Source organism: Octodon degus, unplaced genomic scaffold (assembly GCF_000260255.1).
Source record: "Octodon degus isolate 3935 unplaced genomic scaffold, OctDeg1.0 scaffold00030, whole genome shotgun sequence".
NCBI classification, from domain to species: Eukaryota; Metazoa; Chordata; class Mammalia; order Rodentia; family Octodontidae; genus Octodon; species Octodon degus.
Genome location: NW_004524606.1, coordinates 4489333 through 4500663, shown reverse-complemented (window position 1 = coordinate 4500663; position 11331 = coordinate 4489333).

Here is an 11331-nt window from a genome sequence, read left to right as displayed (position 1 = left end):
CCTATGATCCCAGCGTTTGGGAAGGTGAAAACAGGAGAATCACTATGAGTCCGTTCTACATAGTGAGACCCTGAACACCCAGTAGAGACTTCCTTAAAATGAAAAAATAAATAATAAATAGAAAAAAAGAAGTGAAATGAAACACCTCTCTCAATATATAAAATTAAATAGTATTGAGACTTTAACATATGATTTATAGACAAAATGCACCCATATGCAGTCATTTTTCAAAATGGGCACCTACACAATACAGTTTTTCCTTAATGTCCAAAGTATGTTTCTGGGTCCTAAAACACATTATTCCATGTAATACTGTAAATATTACAATTACTGATCTTATACAGATGGTACATAATTTACAGTGATTCTGTGATTATTTGGCTTTATCACAGTGTGAAAGGACATACATTCAGTAGAAACCATACTCTGAAGTATGAACTTCTAGCAGGTAGCGATATCACTTGGAATGCTCTCACAATGCTGGCCACAGCCCCCAGCCAGCCCTGCAACTGCCAGGGCTGACATCTGTCAAAGTACAATATGTGGTGCTGCTCAGCTATCATATTCTATTGGTCAGATGTAGCAAAAAGATTTTCATCTTACAGTGGGGTTATTGGCACATAAGCCATCCTAAATCAAGGGATGTCTTTCCCACTAGGGTAGCACATGCCTATTATCTTGCACTCTGTCAGCTGGAGTAGGAGGTCTGCAAATTTGAGCCCTGCCTAGGCAATTAAGTGACTTAGCAAGACCTTGCCTCAAAATTAAAAAGGGCTGGGGATGTAGCTTAGAGCAAAGGCCTTGGGTTCAATCTTCAGTATGGAAGTATAAAGTGGAGCATCTGTACATATAAATGTTTTTACACACACTGATTAACCACCAAAGATATTAATAAATTTGTTAAAAACAATTTTAAGTCTAACTTTAAAATTAGGCTATTATTTTAAACTCATAATTGTGTGTGTGTGTGTGTGTGTGTGTGTGTGTGTGTGTGTTAGTACCAGAAGTCACAGCCATTTATCTTGAGGATCTCCCAGCCAACAGCTTGGCTACATCAGACCAAGTTCACACACACTATTTGGGAGCTGTAGGCGGGGTTTCACTGACCTGTTGCTTTAAACACTAAACAACAGCACCTCGACTAAACATCAGCACCTTGGCTAGAACCATTTGCATTGCTTAAAGCTAACTGAAGGGATAGGGTAATGTCCTAGCCAGCTCTGTACATGCCAATACATGGAAACAGGGCCATGTTTGGACAAAATGAAGGCAATCATTCTTTCAAGGAGAGTCATCCAGGTGGTCCTCCACACCTAGCTCTGTCTTCAGCCATATTTTCTACTGTATTTTATTATACAGTGCTGTTTTATGCAATGCTTTTGTTAGTTCCCATTTCTATAAAAGTTCTCTGGGCACATTTTTCATGCTCCTCTCTTGTCATCACTTCTCAGATCTGAGGTTCCTACACAGTACGTGCTTTCTCTAAGAGAAAAGTATAGAGTAATATATGTCTGAATTTTTTTTCCTGAGAAATGTCTTCTGTTTATGTTTTCACTATCTATAAATTTCTTGCTGCTTTTCTCTCCCTTCTTTCTCCTTTCCTTTTCTTCTTCTACCCTTTGTAGTCACCCTTTATTTTTTCTTATATTCTATCAATGTGTCGATCCCAAGATGTTCTTTCTACATATTACTCTTCTTTGAATGTGGATCATTTATCTTGGCCAGTAGTCTGACCTAAGAACAGCAGAGGGCTGAGTTGAGTTGACCAGGAAAGGGAGTGCCTGTAGCTCTAATCTGGATATTGTGTTCTTAAATTACTTCTCATCAAGTCATTTATGTCATCTATCCTGGGGAAACTATTGTTCCTCAGTTTCTAGCCATCCCCAGTTTGAGGCAAAAAAGAGGGTTAGAGTAGCTAGCTTCGTTTATTCACAAATCCTTCAGTGACTCAGGGTTTGTAGTATTTCTGCTTAGGAACCCAGCCAGCACACACAAAGGTAATCACTACTCCTGTGTTCTCCCACCCACTCCCTTGTGCTTTTCTGCATTGATCTCTGGGAAAATCATCCACTTCAGACTACGTGTTGGTGGCATTTCTTCTCTATCCCTAACTCCATTCTAGGCTGCAATAGAATTCCCATGATGATGTTTTCTCCTTATAGTCTCCCCTGCATCCTATACATTATCATTCATTTGAAATATCTTTCAGGTTACTGTCACGTTACATTCACTTACTTTTCAAGAAAATGCAGCTACATTCACCAAATCATAGTTATTTTTTTGATTCCGTATCTACATGGGAACCATTTGAAGCTTCCCCTTTCAGCTTTAACTCCTATAATGAAACACCTCAGCTACTTAACTTAAAAATAAAAGGTTTTTTGTTGGTTCACAGTTTTGAGGTGTCCAGCCCTTGATTGATTGGCCCCATGACTTTGGATCTGTGGTGAAGCCACACAGCATAGTGGAAGTGGGGGCAGAGCAAAGGCTCTGATATCTGGGAGCAGAGAACAAGGGATCTGCTCGGGTCCTACAATCCTCCTCAAGGGCGTGCCCTCAGCAACCTAAGGACCATGCATCCTAAGACTCTGCCACCTCTCCCAGTATCATCCTGAGGAACAAGCCTTCACAGGTTGATCTTTCAGGGATTTGGCCTTTATTCAAACCAAAGCAGTCATTCAGTTTCTGAGCAGATGGGGAGTGACAGGGGTTGTGCCTATCTACAGTTGGCCATTTTGGCTATTCTGTACTTTCTCTTTGAATGTAGTAGATTGCTTACTCTAAAGTCATCTCTGCTAGACTGTTTATCATCTATGCTGAGGGAATACCTTTATCTCAAGTCAGCTGGCCTCTTTGGTAGGAAGTGGGATTAGGAAGGCAGCTAGCAGGTCCATATTAGGTGGATAAACTTCTTTATTCTGCATATTGCTCTGTACAGCTGTGCACAGCAGTTAAAACACTGACAGCCCCTCAGATGGCCATCTCAGCCCTCCTCTGGAAAGGTGAGTCGCTGAAGGAGACACTCACCACTACATGGTGAAAGCACCTTTTCTTCAGTCCAGACCTGGACTTTGGCTTCATGGGCCTAGGACCTTTCCCACAACCACCAGCCCCAAACTAACCCTTCCTGGTTTTCAATTTGTAGAATAAAATTTAAATCCTGCATATTCTCCAAGGAAACAATAACTTCTCATTTACAAAAGAATAAGAATTGAGCTGGAATCAAGATGGTTCTCCATGACGCTAAATGCTAGGAGATAATGAAGAAGTGGTACAGTGTTCTAAAAATGAAGGATTATGAACTTGGAAAATCTAAGGCAAGGGTAAAATGAAAATAGAGAAACAGGAGCAGGGCAGTGTAGCAGTAGATTGCTTGCCTAGCATACACAACACCCTGCGCTTACCTCCTAACATCATACACTCACAAAAAAAAAAAAAAAAAAAAAAAAAAAAAAAAAAAAAAAAAAAAAAAAAAATTCTGGTATACAAGGAACTGGGCATGGTGATGCATGCGGTACTGATGCCTTATAACTAGTTTCCCACAGATAGATATTAAATAAAATAGATACATAGAAATTGTGGCATTTAAGGCTGGCCAGATAGCTCAACAATCTAAAGCTCCTGCTTTGGCAAAATGCAGCAGCTAGGGTTCGATCCCCAGCATGCCATTCCAGCCCTGCCCCCAGAGTGCGCTGAGACAGAGATTTAGACTGCGTGCCTGTAATCCCAGTGCTTGGGAGGCTGAAAACAGGAGGATCACTATGAGTCCGATCTATGTAGTGAGACCCTGAATACCTTGTAGACCCTGTACCAAATACATAAAATAAAAAAGAAATTGTGGAGTTTAATTTTCAGTATAGATCAAGGGTAGGTCATTTACTATAGAACTGGTATTTGAAAATGTTCATGATAAAATGTTAAAAAAATGGGCTTCTCAGAGAAATATAAGAAGATTAGACATAAGAATGAAGGGCCAGCCAAATAGCTCAGCAGATTAAAGCACCTGCTTAGGCAGAGTGCAGCAGCCAGGGTTCGATCCACAAGGTGCACTGAGATGGAGATTGAGACTGGGTGTGGTGGTGTGCGCCTGTAATCTCTGCTCTTGGGAGGCTGAACACAGGCAGATCACTACAAGTCCGATCTATGCAGTGAGACCCTGGAGACCCTTACTGAAATACAAAAAATAAAAAATAAAAAGATTTCCATGAAAAAGAATAATAATCAAATAAATACAACTTGTAAATTTAAAAACAAACTGGCTGAGGGCATGGTGGTACATGCCTGTAGTCCCAACACTCTGGAGGCTGAAGCAGGAGGATCACTGAGAGTTTCAGGCCATCAGGCTACCTAGTGAGTTCATGGTCAGCCTGGACTGCAATGTGAAACCCTATCTCAAAATGAATAAAAATAAATAAAAAAATAAAAGTACACTGGCTCAATTGTTAGAAAAACTAGAAGTTAGAATTGAAAAGAATTTTCCAGAAAGGGAAAGAGAGAAAAATATGAGAATAAACATAATTAAGAAGTCCAATATTGATGAATGAGAATTTTAGAAAGCAAGCAAGCTATGACCACTGAGGAATAAATTATCAAATAAATGGCACAGGAGAATTTCCCAGATTACATGTATATTGAATGAAAACATATACTGTGAAATCTCTGAACACAGTGAAAGTAAAAGATGCTAAAAGCTTCCAGAGAATAAAGAGAGAGGTACCATACAAAGATCAGCAAAGAAGGATGACCAACACATTATCAGTTGTAGCATTAGGTGCTAACACGCTGTGGGAAGATGGCTTTTGTATGCATTAACAGAGATAGGAGAAGGGAAGAGAGCCAGTAGTTTAGAATCACATGTGGATCCCATCTGAGAATCTGTGTTAGAGAAAAGCAGGTCACAAAACTTCAATATTATAACTCAAGTATATAGGAAAAAGACTTCATTATTTGGAATATGACCTACCAGGTCACTTTTCTCAGTCTTCATTTAATGGGGAATGGGGAGAAATTAGTAAATGTCTACTTTCGCTAAAACATGTTTGATTCAGTAAGTTTAACACTTCCCTTTCAGGGACAAATTCCTTTCCCCTTCTCCCATCTTCTTGGTTTTATTTTTCTTTTCCCTCCTCCATCATACATAGAACATGATAAAACAGATGAAATCAATGCAAGTATACCATTATTTGGATAAAATTGAAATCTAAATTTTTCAGAGGAATTTGACAAGCCTTTTGGAAAAGTATTTGAAAACACTAAGAAATAGTCTACATCTACCCCAAGCCTCTTGTAGTGGATTGTTAAATGGTGGTCAACCCGTTACATTCAGCTGAAGTGAACTAGCACAGTGCTGGCTGTGGGAGGCCCACCTGATCACTGTTGTCAGCAGCATAAGAGGCAGAACTAGAGAGGCTGTCAGGAGGCTGTTAGGGCAGCCGTTTGGAGAAGGTGTTGGAAGCCATTGGTTCTCCTGGGCTATTCTTCTGGAGGACCTTGTCATGATGGCTTTTTTGGTGAACTTGGCTGTTCTTATCAGAGGAGATTTAGGACTTTCGCTGTTGCTGAGAATGGCTATGGTTCATTTTGGGGGAGCTCTGGTCCTCATCTTGAGCATTGCTTCAGGCTCCAGAGGTGAAGATGTTGCACAGCTCAGCCGCCTGGAAAAGCTTGTCATGTTGGCTTTTTAATGGGAACTCAGCATTCCTTATCACTGGAGGAGCTTGAGATCTCACTGTTACTGAGGATTGCTATGGTACTTTTCCAGGGAGCCCTGGTTGTTACCTTGAGCGTTGCTTCCTAGCTCCAGTGCAAATCTCTCACCCTGCTAGCACAGACCCTTCACCCCTCTGGCATAGACTTCCTAGCTTCCACCACTGACCTTGGGGCCTTCCCAGCACAGATCTGTGAAGGGAGCCTGCATGGGACAGTGACATGGGTTCTAGGCCTCCAACTGGCCTTGTGAGAGCACTGTTATGGGCTTTAGGTTTTTAGCTGAACTTATGCAGGACATCAGAACCCAGTATATCCCCTGTATGCTTTGGTCTTTACTGTGTGGAGAGATTTCCTGCACTCTTTGTATATGATTCTTTGGATGATTATAAAATTACCTTATAAAATGTGTCCTGTATTGTGTTGTTCCCCTTTCTTGAACCCCAAACCCTGACACCCCTTCTTAGTCAGGAGGCTATATTTCCATCCCAGGGCTCTGGTCCACATGAAAGTCCATACTTGTCCTAAAATCTGGCCAAATCAAGCTCAAGTGGAGCACAATAAGCAATGATCTGTAGATGTGTATATATAGCACATGTGCAGAAAAGCACCAGATATTTCCATCTGTCCATTTTCATCTGCAGCAAATTGATTTCACAACTTTTCTGGATGTTAAATGCTAAGCTCCATATAAAAATGTTTGCCAATTATAAGTGAGCCTGAAAATGTATCTTTCCAAACAACAGCAAATATGAAGTCACGTTCCCAAGAAGGAAACATAAACCTAGTAAAAATGTGGCAAGTGAAGAGGGACATTCATGCCATCGTTCCTGAAATAGTTGAGAGACTCCTGTAAGTGGGGCATCATGGTCTCAGTTGTATCCTTGGGTTGAAGGTCACTGCCCTTGGGTAGCTTCTAATCCAAGCAGAAGAGAACCAGGTCCTTCAGAGGGGTGAGAGAAGTTATGCTCCAGCAGAGGGAAATCCCTCTGAGTTAGGAAATGTAGCTTTCTGGCTCATCAAGTCATCTGGTTGTTCTACACTATAAACAATTTTTCACCTCAGAATTTAAAACTTGCACAGTGAAGCTCTTGTGAACAAAAGGCTTAACTGACCTTCCAGAGGTTCCTGTAATTGGAACACCCAGTTTTCCCTGACACTGGGCCTCTGTCTTTTCTCAGTGCTGTGTTCCCGGTTCTTTCCAGCCCTCCATTCCTGGCTCCTTTGAAGGCAGTTCTGCCTTTCCTTCTGCCTCACTGAGGCCTCTGGGGCTGGGCTTGTCCTTTTCTCTCACTACCTCCTGGCAGCCTCCAGCGCTGACCAGCGCTTGGGAGGCAGCCAGCTCCGCATCTTCCCCTGACCTATCACCTTCCTACAGTCTCTTGTGTTCACACCCATCCTGGCTGCTGCACAACACTATACATAGTCATCCTCTGTCACTTGACACTTGGCTTTTCCAAAATTGAGCTAGCTCACTTCATAGCCCCAACAGGCTCCTGTGCCAGCCATCACTGCTTGCACCTCCATGTTTGAGGGTGAAATGCAATGGCTGCAGCCATCTTCCTGCTTCCTGCTCACTAAGGAGCAAAGGGTCTGGCATGTCTGTTTTCCTTGACAGCTCAGTGGAATAAGTAACAGTTCAGTGTCCTTATTTCCTCAACAGTAAAAGGAAGTCAATAAGATGGGTGCAGAACTACAGGTAGAATCTAAAAAGACAATAGACCCAGGAGCATTTCAGAAAGGAAGAAGTGGCATGCCAGAAGAAGACAATAGCCAATGAATCATAAGCATTAAAATATATTTCACCTGAGGAGTTACTGCATATACAAGTATGATAAATATAGAGTCCATCATGCTGAACAGTAAATCAGACTTGTACAGCTCAATCCCCAGTAAGGTGCGGATAGTGTTTTATTTTTTAGAACATGAAAAGTAGGCTTAAAAATATCATAATAACCTATTAGAAACCTTCAAAAAAGACATTCATATATGAAAATGCACATATATTCTGCACATTGTATTGATACATGAATACAAATCCATATTTTATAAAATATGCTTTTATAAATTGTTAACCCAAACTACTCCAGAATATATATTATACAATTTGGGCCTGAAATCCATGAAACAGCCCTTTTTAGCGATGCCCCTTAAAAGTTGCTTGTGGTAGCACATACCTATAATCCCAGCACTTGGGAGGCCAAAGCAGGAGGATCTTTGTGAGTTCCAGGCCAGCCTGGGCTACATAATGAGACCTGTATTAAAAAGAAAATTAGAGATGGACCTTTGGTGACAGTAACATGTACCTGGTTTCTCCTACTGCATAAACACTAAATGAGAGGACCCAACATCCTCCCCAACTTTGCCTATGTATGCTCTGATAAACTCAATCTTCTCCGGCCTGTTACTCCTGCCATCATCATCATCCCTACCACATGCTTTATAAAACACAGGATACTGGAGTGCTTATCACAAACCAGATGTCTTGGGTTAAGGGTGGGAACTACATTTGGCTCCAGGGCAAATTAGCAAGAAATTGCAAAAACTATTACCAGTTACATTCTCTGGCAGAAATATGAGAGGCCATAGAAAATGTGTTTCCTTCTCTAAGTCAGAATTTTCTTTTTTTTCCTCCACTCCTAATTCTAGGGTTTTTCTCCTTTGCCAGTCCTGCCTCTTTGCCAGCAGGTTTTGTGTGGTCATATCCATGTAGTTTTCACTTTTAGGAGGACCAGTGATACGAGAGACCCTCAACTGGGAATACTATAGAAATTCGCTAGGCTTTGTATTTTTGCACAGATATTTTTTTATTTCCCATTTTACTAAAAAGGCACGAGTGCTCTGATATTCTGAACACCATTACTCCAGCACTTCCGTGTCTTATAGCCTTGCTCCCTGCCCACCTCCAGAGGAGTGCCTGTACCCTGGCCCACATGCAACCTCCTATTAGAGGTTTATCCCTAGCACTTTGCTAAAAACGATGTTCTTATTTCTGATCTTTGCATTGCCAGGTCCAGGAGCCTAGAGTCTGAACTTGCATTGTTCTCTTTTGATCTCATTCTTGAAGTCCTCTCCGGCAGTACTACCACTCTGGGGTTCCTTTTCTTCACTGGTAACTTCACAGTTGCCTTCTTCTCTTTGATTAAATTTCTTAAATTTTGGTCTGAGGTACTTTCTCTGTTTTACATTGTATCTTTGAACTAAGTCGTTCACTTACCCAAATTCAACTGAAACTGGCTCTATGAATGCTGGACTCCTAATCTTGGCCTAACTCTTGAGCTTTAGGATAACTGTCAAAGAACATGAGTGGATTTCTTACCACTTCAGGTTCTCACCAATTACAAGGAAATAGTCCGCACGCTGCGTGGTTCCCCTTGGCACAGGCTCCTTAACACCTTGGCTACCTGATATGCTAACAAGCATTAGTATGATGTTTTGACTTTACTTTTTTATTCTGAAGGGATTTTTCAGAACTCTATTAGATGCCACAATGGCCTACATGTTTTTTTCCCCTTTACTCATTCAAATTCATATGTGGCAACTCTAATATTCATTGTGATGGTATTAGATGCGGCCTTCAGGAGGTTCTAGGTCACAGTGGTAGAGCCCACAGAGCTTTATAAAAAGACATTAGAGGGGCTGAAAATACAGCTTAATGATACAACACTGGCCTCGACCCTGAATTTGATCCCTCAGCACTGTAAAAGAACAAACCAAACCAAACACACATACACACACACAGTTTGTTTTCTTTCTCTCTCCTCTCCACCTTGAGAGGATACAATGAAAACAAAATAGGATAAAGGACCTCCACTAGACACAGGATGTGCCAGTACCTTTAACCTCCTCTTCTAGACTTTAGAACTGTGAAAAATAAAGGTTTGTTGTACAAACCACCCAGTCTTTGGTGATTTGTTACAGCAACCCTTAGACAGAGCCTTATTTTTGAAAGAGCACAGAAGACAAAATAAAATCTAAGGACAGGCCCCTTCAGTTCCTAAAAATAGGAAGAAAACAAAAAGGTCTTATCTTTATTTTGTTAATTTTTTATAAGCCTTGCATAAATTGCCTTAAAAACCACATTTAATTGCATTTCTTTAAAATGCACAGCCCAGAAATGAAAGTGAGAACCGTGTGACTGTAAAACTGTGGAAATTGTTTTCATGCGTGGCTTATGGGCACAATCAGAGTCCAAATGGTTATAGTTCTCATTAGTATGTATTTTATGTTAGCTATTATAGAATACTGTTCTACAAGTGTCAGGTTTTAAGTCTGTCTAAAACAAGTATAGTTATAATGATACTAATAAGAACAAATATCACAGAATGTTCACTATGTGTCAGACATTGTGATGACTGTTTTTAAGGTTTATTTGATCCTTACAAACACTTTAAGATGGATTATATTCTTAGCCTATTCTATGCTTGAGAAAACTGAAGATCAGAAAAGTTAAGTAATCTGCCCAAAGTCACCCAAAATCCTGTAATTCACATCATAAAATCAATCTAAAACACTCAGAAAATACATAACCCAGCTTCCATTTCTTAATATTTATTAGTGTTTTGTTTGCCAAATCACAGTGGTACACCTATATTTGTAGAAGAGGGAAGAAAGAAAAAAAAAAAAGGCCTACTAAATCTCTTTTTTTTTTGCTAACAAACAAGATAATAGAAAAGATTTTGTATAATCACAAGAACAATTTTAAACCCTTATATTGTAATTCTCTATTTAAATTGTGAAATATATTTCAGAATGATGTATGATTTTAATTAAACAAGGTCATTTAATTTTAATTTGGTCCTAGAGCGCTAGGTACTGGAAAGTCAATGGTGACTGAACTAGCAGCTCAATAATTTCATAAACATGTAAATTACAAGTAAAATCACTTAAAATGGTTAATTGCATGAACATGTTTTATGAAGTTGCCTTTTTCTTGTGACCTACATCATGCATATAAAAAGAGGGGAAAATATGTATGAAAATTAGAGATCTTGGATATCATCAGCATCAACCTTGCAATGAGAAAAAGCAGCTCAAACTGAAAACAACTGACTCTTCCTGGACTCTCGGAGAAATCAGGTACATACCAGTCACTCTAAAGCCAGAGTAGAGATGAGTCAAGATATGTTTACATAGGCTGGAAGTAGCTAGAGCCATAATCTTGGAAGAATATGTAAAAGATTGTTTTTATGAATTACCAGAGGCTGAGAATGAACTCCTGTGGAAGTAAGAAGCCCTCCGGAACTCCAGTCAAAGGCCCCTAGACTTGTAGATTTCATCCACTGGAACCCCACTGTGTTCTTATGGCAAAGGTATCAGAAAGCTCCTAGTGGCTCTGAATGGAGGAAAGGAGGCACAATAATTATGAAATACCGGTAGAACATTTTCTATAATAAATGCCTATTACATGTGAGTGTGGTGGCACTCAGAAGGTTGAAGCAGGAGGATCACAAAATTGAGGCCAGCCTGGGCAACTTAGCAAGAATCAGTCTCAAAATAAAAATTTTAAAAAAAGAAAAAGAAAACAAAATGACTAGAATGTAGCTCAGAGCAACCTGGTTTCAACCCCCACTATCTCAAAACAAAGACCTGTTTTCCAGAGAAATATCCTTTCACAGAGCTTGA